Genomic DNA, 10,000 nt, shown 5'->3' on the forward strand with positions numbered 1-10,000 from the left:
ACTTTGGGGCATTTTTAAACACTTTGCTCTTTTTTTCCCCTCTCCCAACCAGGGGGCCTGGGGAGCCTCCTCCTGCGGGGATGGGGAACCAGGGGCCTGGGGAACATTTTCAACACTTTGGGGCATTTTTAAACACTTTGCTCTTTTTCCCCCTCTCCCAACCAGGGGGCCTGGGGAGCCTCCTCCTGCGGGGATGGGGAACCAGGGGCCTGGGGAACATTTTCAACACTTTGGGGCATTTTTAAACACTTTGCTCTTTTTTTCCCCTCTCCCAACCAGGGGGCCTGGGGAGCCTCCTCCTGCGGGGATGGGGAACCAGGGGCCTGGGGAACATTTTCAACACTTTGGGGCATTTTTAAACACTTTGCTCTTTTTCCCCCTCTCCCAACCAGGGGGCCTGGGGAGCCTCCTCCTGCGGGGATGGGGAACCAGGGGCCTGGGGAACATTTTCAACACTTTGGGGCATTTTTAAACACTTTGCTCTTTTTTTCCCCTCTCCCAACCAGGGGGCCTGGGGAGCCTCCTCCTGCGGGGATGGGGAACCAGGGGCCTGGGGAACATTTTCAACACTTTGGGGCATTTTTAAACACTTTGCTCTTTTTTTTCCCTCTCCCAACCAGGGGGCCTGGGGAGCCTCCTCCTGCGGGGATGGGGAACCAGGGGCCTGGGGAACATTTTCAACACTTTGGGGCATTTTTAAACACTTTGCTCTTTATCCCCCTCTCCCAACCAGGGGGCCTGGGGAGCCTCCTCCTGCGGGGATGGGGAACCAGGGGCCTGGGGAACATTTTCAACACTTTGGGGCATTTTTAAACACTTTGCTCTTTTTTTCCCCTCTCCCAACCAGGGGGCCTGGGGAGCCTCCTCCTGCGGGGATGGGGAACCAGGGGCCTGGGGAACATTTTCAACACTTTGGGGCATTTTTAAACACTTTGCTCTTTTTCCCCCTCTCCCAACCAGGGGGCCTGGGGAGCCTCCTCCTGCGGGGATGGGGAACCAGGGGCCTGGGGAACATTTTCAACACTTTGGGGCATTTTTAAACACTTTGCTCTTTTTCCCCCTCTCCCAACCAGGGGGCCTGGGGAGCCTCCTCCTGCGGGGATGGGGAACCAGGGGCCTGGGGAACATTTTCAACACTTTGGGGCATTTTTAAACACTTTGCTCTTTTTCCCCCTCTCCCAACCAGGGGCCTGGGGAGCCTCCTCCTGCGGGCATGGAGAACCAGGGGGCCTGGGGAGCCTCCTCCTGCGGGGATGGGGAACCAGGGGCCTGGGGGGCCTCCTCCTGCGGGGATGGAGAACCAGGGGGCCTGGGGAGCCTCCTCCTGCGGGCATAGAGAACCAGGGGGCCTGGGGAGCCTCCTCCTGCGGGCATGGGGAACCAGGGGGCCTGGGGAGCCTCCTCCTGCGGTGATGGGGAACCATTGGGCCTGGGGAGCCTCCTCCTGCACCAGGGGGCCTGGGGAGCCTCCTCCTGCGGGGATGGGGAACCAGGGGGCCTGGGGAGCCTCCTCCTGCGGGGATGGAGAACCAGGGGGCCTGGGGAGCCTCCTCCTGCGGTCATGGAGAACCAGGGGGCCTGGGGAGCCTCCTCCTGCGGGCATGGAGAACCAGGGGCCTGGGGAGCCTCCTCATGCGGGGATGGAGAACCAGGGGGCCTGGGGAGCCTCCTCCTGCGGGCATGGAGAACCAGGGGGCCTGGGGAGCCTCCTCCTGCGGGGATGGGGAACCAGGGGCCTGGGGGGCCTCCTCCTGCGGGGATGGAGAACCAGGGGGCCTGGGGAGCCTCCTCCTGCGGGGATGGAGAACCAGGGGGCCTGGGGAGCCTCCTCCTGCGGGGATGGAGAACCAGGGGGCCTGGGGAGCCTCCTCCTGCGGGGATGGAGAACCAGGGGGCCTGGGGAGCCTCCTCCTGCGGGGATGGAGAACCAGGGGGCCTGGGGAGCCTCCTCCTGCGGGCATGGAGAACCAGGGGGCCTGGGGAGCCTCCTCCTGCGGGGATGGAGAACCAGGGCGCCTGGGGAGCCTCCTCCTGCGGGGATGGGGAACCAGGGGGCCTGGGGAGCCTCCTCCTGCACCAGGGGGCCTGGGGAGCCTCCTCCTGCGGGGATGGGGAACCAGGGGGCCTGGGGAGCCTCCTCCTGCGGTGATGGGGAACCATGGGGCCTGGGGAGCCTCCTCCTGCGGGGATGGGGAACCAGGGGGCCTGGGGAGCCTCCTCCTGCGGGCATGGAGAACCAGGGGGCCTGGGGAGCCTCCTCCTGCGGGGATGGGGAACCAGGGGGCCTGGGGAGCCTCCTCCTGCACCAGGGGGCCTGGGGAGCCTCCTCCTGCGGGGATGGGGAACCAGGGGGCCTGGGGAGCCTCCTCCTGCGGTGATGGGGAACCATGGGGCCTGGGGAGCCTCCTCCTGCGGGGATGGGGAACCAGGGGGCCTGGGGAGCCTCCTCCTGCGGTGATGGGGAACCATGGGGCCTGGGGAGCCTCCTCCTGCGGGGATGGAGAAGCAGGGGGCCTGGGGAGCCTCCTCCTGCGGGCATAGAGAACCAGGGGGCCTGGGGAGCCTCCTCCTGCGGGCATGGGGAACCAGGGGGCCTGGGGAGCCTCCTCCTGCGGTGATGGGGAACCATTGGGCCTGGGGAGCCTCCTCCTGCACCAGGGGGCCTGGGGAGCCTCCTCCTGCGGGGATGGGGAACCAGGGGGCCTGGGGAGCCTCCTCCTGCGGGGATGGGGAACCAGGGGCCTGGGGAGCCTCCTCCTGCACCAGGGGGCCTGGGGAGCCTCCTCCTGCACCAGGGGGCCTGGGGAGCCTCCTCCTGCGGGGATGGGGAACCAGGGGGCCTGGGGAGCCTCCTCCTGCGGGGATGGGGAACCAGGGGCCTGGGGAACATTTTCAACACTTTGGGGCATTTCACAAGCGCTTCCCTCGCTTACGGCCACACCACCCTGAATGAGCCCGATCTCGTCTGATCTCGGAAGCCAAGCAGGGTCGGGCCCAGTTAGTACTTGGATGGGAGACCGCCTGGGAATACTGGGTGCTGTAAGCATTTTTTTTTGCCATTATTTGTGGGTAGAAAAGTGAGAAAAGTGACCTAAAATAGAACCGGGACTAGGCGGCAGTTCCCCCCACCAGGCGGCGGCATTTGGGGCATTATTTGTGGGTAAGAAAGTGAGAAAAGTGACCTAAAATAGAACCGGGACTAGGCGGCAGTTCCCCCCACCAGGCGGCGGCATTTGGGGCATTATTTGTGGGTCAGAAAGTGAGAAAAGTGACCTAAAATAGAACCGGGACTAGGCGGCAGTTCCCCCCACCAGGCGGCGGCATTTGAGGCATTATTTGTGGGTCAGAAAGTGAGAAAAGTGACCTAAAATAGAACCGGGACTAGGCGGCAGTTCCCCCCACCAGGCGGCGGCATTTGGGGCATTATTTGTGGGTCAGAAAGTGAGAAAAGTGACCTAAAATAGAACCGGGACTAGGCGGCAGTTCCCCCCACCAGGCGGCGGCATTTGGGGCATTATTTGTGGGTCAGAAAGTGAGAAAAGTGACCTAAAATAGAACCGGGACTAGGCGGCAGTTCCCCCCACCAGGCGGCGGCATTTGAGGCATTATTTGTGGGTCAGAAAGTGAGAAAAGTGACCTAAAATAGAACCGGGACTAGGCGGCAGTTCCCCCCACCAGGCGGCGGCATTTGGGGCATTATTTGTGGGTCAGAAAGTGAGAAAAGTGACCTAAAATAGAACCGGGACTAGGCGGCAGTTCCCCCCACCAGGCGGCGGCATTTGGGGCATTATTTGTGGGTCAGAAAGTGAGAAAAGGGACCTAAAATAGAACCGGGACTAGGCGGCAGTTCCCCCCACCAGGCGGCGGCATTTGGGGCATTATTTGTGGGTCAGAAAGTGAGAAAAGTGACCTAAAATAGAACCGGGACTAGGCGGCAGTTCCCCCCACCAGGCGGCGGCATTTGGGGCATTATTTGTGGGTCAGAAAGTGAGAAAAGTGACCTAAAATAGAACCGGGACTAGGCGGCAGTTCCCCCCACCAGGCGGCGGCATTTGGGGCATTATTTGTGGGTCAGAAAGTGAGAAAAGTGACCTAAAATAGAACCGGGACTAGGCGGCAGTTCCCCCCACCAGGCGGCGGCATTTGGGGCATTATTTGTGGGTCAGAAAGTGAGAAAAGTGACCTAAAATAGAACCGGGACTAGGCGGCAGTTCCCCCCACCAGGCGGCGGCATTTGGGGCATTATTTGTGGGTCAGAAAGTGAGAAAAGTGACCTAAAATAGAACCGGTGCAGGCGGCATGTTCCCCCACCAGATGGCGGCATTTGGGGACCCGTAGTGTGGGCAGAAAACTCACCAAAGTGACTTAAAATAGAACCGGTGCAGGCGGCATGTTCCCCCACCAGATGGCGGCATTTGGGGACCCGTAGTGTGGGTAGAAAACTCACCAAAGTGACTTAAAATAGAACCGGTGCAGGCGGCATGTTCCCCCACCAGATGGCGGCATTTGGGGACCCGTAGTGTGGGTAGAAAACTCACCAAAGTGACTTAAAATAGAACCGGTGCAGGCGGCATGTTCCCCCACCAGATGGCGGCATTTGGGGACCCGTAGTGTGGGCAGAAAACTCACCAAAGTGACTTAAAATAGAACCGGTGCAGGCGGCATGTTCCCCCACCAGATGGCGGCATTTGGGGAGCCGTAGTGTGGGCAGAAAACTCACCAAAGTGACTTAAAATAGAACCGGTGCAGGCGGCATGTTCCCCCACCAGATGGCGGCATTTGGGGACCCGTAGTGTGGGCAGAAAACTCACCAAAGTGACTTAAAATAGAACCGGTGCAGGCGGCATGTTCCCCCACCAGATGGCGGCATTTGGGGAGCCGTAGTGTGGGCAGAAAACTCACCAAAGTGACTTAAAATAGAACCGGTGCAGGCGGCATGTTCCCCCACCAGATGGCGGCATTTGGGGACCCGTAGTGTGGGCAGAAAACTCACCAAAGTGACTTAAAATAGAACCGGTGCAGGCGGCATGTTCCCCCACCAGATGGCGGCATTTGGGGACATGCAGTGTGGGTAGAAAACTCACCAAAGTGTCCTAAAATAGAACCGGGACCAGGGGGCCTCTTCCCCCACCAGGTGGCGGGCTTGGGGGGCTTGGTTTCCGGGTAGAAAACTCACCAAAGTGTCCTAAAATAGAACCGGGACCAGGGGGCATGCTCCCCCACCAGGCGGCGGGCTTGGGGGGCTTGGTTTGCGGGTAGAAAACTCACCAAAGTGACCTAAAATAGAACCGGGCTAGGCGGCATGTTCCCCCACCAGGCGGCGGGCTTGGGGGGCTTGGTTTGCGGGTAGAAAACTCACCAAAGTGTCCTAAAATAGAACCGGGACCAGGGGGCATGTTCCCCCACCAGGCGGCGGGCTTGGGGGGCTTGGTTTGCGGGTAGAAAACTCACCAAAGTGTCCTAAAATAGAACCGGGACCAGGGGGCATGTTCCCCCACCAGGCGGCGGGCTTGGGGGGCTTGGTTTGCGGGTAGAAAACTCACCAAAGTGTCCTAAAATAGAACCGGGACCAGGGGGCCTCTTCCCCCACCAGGCGGCGGGCTTGGGGGGCTTGGTTTGCGGGTAGAAAACTCACCAAAGTGACCTAAAATAGAACCGGGACCAGGGGGCCTCTTCCCCCACCAGGCGGCGGGCTTGGGGGGCTTGGTTTGCGGGTAGAAAACTCACCAAAGTGACCTAAAATAGAACCGGGCTAGGCGGCATGTTCCCCCACCAGGCGGCGGGCTTGGGGGGCTTGGTTTGCGGGTAGAAAACTCACCAAAGTGTCCTAAAATAGAACCGGGACCAGGGGGCATGTTCCCCCACCAGGCGGCGGGCTTGGGGGGCTTGGTTTGCGGGTAGAAAACTCACCAAAGTGTCCTAAAATAGAACCGGGACCAGGGGGCATCTTCCCCCACCAGGCGGCGGGCTTGGGGGGCTTGGTTTGCGGGTAGAAAACTCACCAAAGTGTCCTAAAATAGAACCGGGACCAGGGGGCCTCTTCCCCCACCAGGCGGCGGGCTTGGGGGGCTTGGTTTGCGGGTAGAAAACTCACCAAAGTATCGGCAAAATAGAACCAGGGAAGGGGGGGATGTCGGTCACAAGGTGCCCGAGTCAGAGAACCAGGAAAACGGACATAAATCCAGAAAACCTCGGTGTCTGACTGCTCCTCAAAAAGTGGTCTTTTTGATGTCACGAGCGCAACCACCTAGAGGTTAATGGGGAGGGATGGTGTGAGCGCAAACGGATTTTTCCTAAGTGTGACTGCTCCTCAAAAAGTGGTCTTTTTGATGTCACGAGCGCAACCACCTAGAGGTTAATGGGGAGGGATGGTGTGAGCGCAAACGGATTTTTCCTAAGTGTGACTGCTCCTCAAAAAGTGGTCTTTTTGATGTCACGAGCGCAACCACCTAGAGGTTAATAGGGAGCGAGTACAACAGGGGAGGGAGTGAATGGGCTCGGACTGTGGCCGAGCCTGGTGCCTCAAAATCGGACAAGGTTGGACTGGAAGCCCGCTGAGAACTCTGGTTCTTTTGCCAGACGAAACGAATTTTTTCCGAGTGTGACTGCTCTGCAAAAAGTGGTCTTTTTGATGTCACGAGCGCAACCACCTAGAGGTTAATGGGGAGGGAGTGGAAAAAACGACAAAGTGTTGAGCTCCGGACCGGGATGGCGGGCGACTCGAGCGGTCATGCCCGACTTTGAGACACTTTGTCGCGGTCATGCGAGCGACCTCCACTGCTCCCCGGAGGTGCCCCGGACCGGGTTGGCGGGTGACTCGAGCGGTCCTGCCCGACTTTGAGACACTTTGTCGCGGTCATGCGGGCGTCCTCCGCCGGTCCCCGGAGGTGCCCCGGACCGGGTTGGCGGGTGACTCGAGCGGTCATGCCCGACTTTGAGACACTTTGTCGCGGTCATGCGGGCGTCCTCCGCCGGTCCCTGGAGGTGCCCCGGACCGGGTTGGCGGGTGACTCGAACGGTCATGCCCGACTTTGAGACACTTTGTCGCGGTCATGCGGGCGTCCTCCGCCGGTCCCTGGAGGTGCCCCGGACCGGGTTGGCGGGTGACTCGAGCGGTCGTGCCCGACTTTGAGACACTTTGTCGCGGTCATGCGGGCATCCTCCGCCGGTCCCTGGAGGTGCCCCGGACCGGGTTGGCGGGTGACTCGAGCGGTCGTGCCCGACTTTGAGACACTTTGTCGCGGTCATGCGAGCGACCTCCGCCGGTCCCCGGAGGTGCCCCGGACCGGGTTGGCGGGTGACTCGAACGGTCGTGCCCGACTTTGAGACACTTTGTCGCGGTCATGCGGGCGTCCTCCGCCGGTCCCTGGAGGTGCCCCGGACCGGGTTGGCGGGTGACTCGAGCGGTCGTGCCCGACTTTGAGACACTTTGTCGCGGGCATGCGGGCGTCCTCCGCCGGTCCCTGGAGGTGCCCCGGACCGGGTTGGCGGGTGACTCGAGCGGTCATGCCCGACTTTGAGACACTTTGTCGCGGTCATGCGGGCGTCCTCCGCCGGTCCCTGGAGGTGCCCCGGACCGGGTTGGCGGGTGACTCGAGCGGTCGTGCCCGACTTTGAGACACTTTGTCGCGGTCATGCGGGCGTCCTCCGCCGGTCCCTGGAGGTGCCCCGGACCGGGTTGGCGGGTGACTCGAGCGGTCGTGCCCGACTTTGAGACACTTTGTCGCGGTCATGCGGGCGTCCTCCGCCGGTCCCTGGAGGTGCCCCGGACCGGGTTGGCGGGTGACTCGAGCGGTCGTGCCCGACTTTGAGACACTTTGTCGCGGTCATGCGGGCGTCCTCCGCCGGTCCCTGGAGGTGCCCCGGACCGGGTTGGCGGGTGACTCAAGCGGTCATGCCCGACTTTGAGACACTTTGCCGCGGTCATGCGGGCGACCTCCGCCGGTCCCTGGAGGTGCCCCGGACCGGGTTGGCGGGTGACTCGAGCGGTCGTGCCCGACTTTGAGACACTTTGCCGCGGTCATGCGGGCGACCTCCGCCGGTCCCTGGATGGCGGGCTCCAGTGAGGTCGGCGGGGGAAGGCTCGGGCTGAGGCCGACTTCGGTGCCTCAAAGTCGGACAAGGTTGGATTGGAAGTCCGCTGTGTTGAGGACCAGTGGCATTCGGCGGTGGAACGCTCAGAACTTGGCCGACATCGGTGCCTCAACGTCGGACAAGGTTGGAGTGGATGACCGCTGATAACTCTGGTTCTTTTGCCAGACGAAAGAAATTTTTCCCGAGTGTGACTGCTCTGAAAAAAGTGGTCTTTTTGATGTCACGAGCGCAACCACCTAGAGGTTAATAGGGAGGCACCATAACAGGAGAGGGAGTGAAAAGGCTCGGAGGGTGGCCGAGCCTGGTGCCTCAAAATCGGACAAGGTTGGAGTGGATGACCGCTGAAAACTCTGGTTCTTTTGCCAGACGAAAGAAATTTTTCCCGAGTGTGACTGCTCTGAAAAAAGTGGTCTTTTTGATGTCACGAGCGCAACCACCTAGAGGTTAATAGGGAGGCACCATAACAGGAGAGGGAGTGAAAAGGCTCGGAGGGTGGCCGAGCCTGGTGCCTCAAAATCGGACAAGGTTGGAGTGGATGACCGCTGAAAACTCTGGTTCTTTTGCCAGACGAAAGAAATTTTTTCCGAGTGTGACTGCTCTGCAAAAAGTGGTCTTTTTGATGTCACGAGCGCAACCACCTAGAGGTTAATAGGGAGGCACCATAACAGGAGAGGGAGTGAAAAGGCTCGGACGGTGGCCGAGCCTGGTGCCTCAAAATCGGACAAGGTTGGAGTGGATGACCGCTGAAAACTCTGGTTCTTTTGCCAGACGAAAGAAATTTTTTCCGAGTGTGACTGCTCTGCAAAAAGTGGTCTTTTTGATGTCACGAGCGCAACCACCTAGAGGTTAATAGGGAGGCACCATAACAGGAGAGGGAGTGAAAAGGCTCGGAGGGTGGCCGAGCCTGGTGCCTCAAAATCGGACAAGGTTGGAGTGGATGACCGCTGAAAACTCTGGTTCTTTTGCCTGACGAAAGAAATTTTTTTCCGAGTGTGACTGCTCTGCAAAAAGTGGTCTTTTTGATGTCACGAGCGCAACCACCTAGAGGTTAATAGGGAGGCACCATAACAGGAGAGGGAGTGAAAAGGCTCGGAGGGTGGCCGAGCCTGGTGCCTCAAAGTCGGACAAGGTTGGAGTGGATGACCGCTGAAAACTCTGGTTCTTTTGCCAGACGAAAGAAATTTTTTCCGAGTGTGACTGCTCTGCAAAAAGTGGTCTTTTTGATGTCACGAGCGCAACCACCTAGAGGTTAATAGGGAGGCACCATAACAGGAGAGGGAGTGAAAAGGCTCGGAGGGTGGCCGAGCCTGGTGCCTCAAAATCGGACAAGGTTGGAGTGGATGACCGCTGAACACTCTGGTTCTTTTGCCAGACGAAAGAAATTTTTTCCGAGTGTGACTGCTCTGCAAAAAGTGGTCTTTTTGATGTCACGAGCGCAACCACCTAGAGGTTAATAGGGAGGCACCATAACAGGAGAGGGAGTGAAAAGGCTCGGAGGGTGGCCGAGCCTGGTGCCTCAAAATCGGACAAGGTTGGAGTGGATGGCCGCTGAAAACTCTGGTTCTTTTGCCTGACGAAAGAAATTTTTTCCGAGTGTGACTGCTCTGCAAAAAGTGGTCTTTTTGATGTCACGAGCGCAACCACCTAGAGGTTAATAGGGAGGCACCATAACAGGAGAGGGAAGGAAAAGGCTCGGAGGGTGGCCGAGCCTGGTGCCTCAAAGTCGGACAAGGTTGGAGTGGATGGCCGCGGAGAACTCTGGTTCTTTTGCCTGACGAAATAAATTTTTTCCGAGTGTGACTGCTCTGCAAAAAGTGGTCTTTTTGATGTCACGAGCGCAACCACCTAGAGGTTAATAGGGAGGCACCATAACAGGAGAGGGAAGGAAAAGGCTCGGAGGGTGGCC

At 59.5% G+C, this 10,000-nt stretch overlaps 1 non-coding gene across 1 annotated transcript; it reads left to right on the forward strand.

Annotated features, from left to right (window-relative positions):
- The first annotated feature begins 2,927 nt into the window (after positions 1 to 2,927).
- LOC148058496 (5S ribosomal RNA) lies at positions 2,928 to 3,046 on the forward strand. Its single transcript, XR_015709798.1, has one exon. It is a non-coding gene; the product is annotated as a 5S ribosomal RNA (ribosomal RNA).
- The last annotated feature ends 6,954 nt before the right edge of the window (positions 3,047 to 10,000 follow it).

This window comes from Callionymus lyra, unplaced genomic scaffold (genome assembly GCF_982586985.1).
Source record: "Callionymus lyra unplaced genomic scaffold, fCalLyr1.hap1.1 HAP1_SCAFFOLD_77, whole genome shotgun sequence".
In the NCBI taxonomy this organism is placed as follows: Eukaryota; Metazoa; Chordata; class Actinopteri; order Syngnathiformes; family Callionymidae; genus Callionymus; species Callionymus lyra.